The sequence below is a fragment of the Nannospalax galili genome, unplaced genomic scaffold, assembly GCF_000622305.1.
Source record: "Nannospalax galili isolate Female #2095 unplaced genomic scaffold, S.galili_v1.0 scaffold489, whole genome shotgun sequence".
Lineage (NCBI taxonomy): Eukaryota > Metazoa > Chordata > Mammalia > Rodentia > Spalacidae > Nannospalax > Nannospalax galili.
In genome coordinates this window covers 1,222,478-1,223,000 of record NW_008360302.1, presented here as the reverse complement: position 1 = coordinate 1,223,000, position 523 = coordinate 1,222,478, and the positions used below count along the sequence as shown (strand labels likewise).

The following is a 523-nucleotide window of genomic DNA, read 5'->3' as shown; positions in this document are numbered from 1 at the left end:
TCTCTATGTATCTGATTATTACTAGTCACAGTTGGTTACACTCGGATCCTTGGCACCTGAGTATGGATATAAAGCCATCAGGTAGATTTCAATGGTAATGTTTTTCACATCTAATAATTGTTAAGGAGTAAATTTTTACGCTTCAAAGAATTTTTTTATACACCCACTTCCCAGGTAGCACCCTCCCATAGCCTCCCTCCCCCCACTAGAGCCCTATACTCTGATATCCCTGCTACCATCTGCTGTGTTGTCAGCACCCCCAGCCATTCCCCACCACTTGCCCTTCTGGTGAATCTAGTCAGCCTATCTAAAGGTCTTTGTTTTGGGAGGGTCAGCTCTTCCTCATCTAGCGGTAATCAGTTGTCAGCATTCCTTTGGATAAGATTGGGGTCTGCTGTTCAATTTCCCAGTTCTATGCTGGGTTACTATCTGGGAATCTCTTTGGCCTCCCTGGTCAACAACTGAAAAGAAGGTATTCCCCATCTGGCATTGTTGCTTGATATGTAATCTTTAGATATACATG

General features: G+C 43.6%; 1 pseudogene; it reads left to right on the top strand.

The window, feature by feature from the left end:
* The window catches only part of LOC103726637, a 13,897-nt pseudogene that overhangs the window by 8,623 nt on the left and 4,751 nt on the right, over window positions 1–523 (top strand).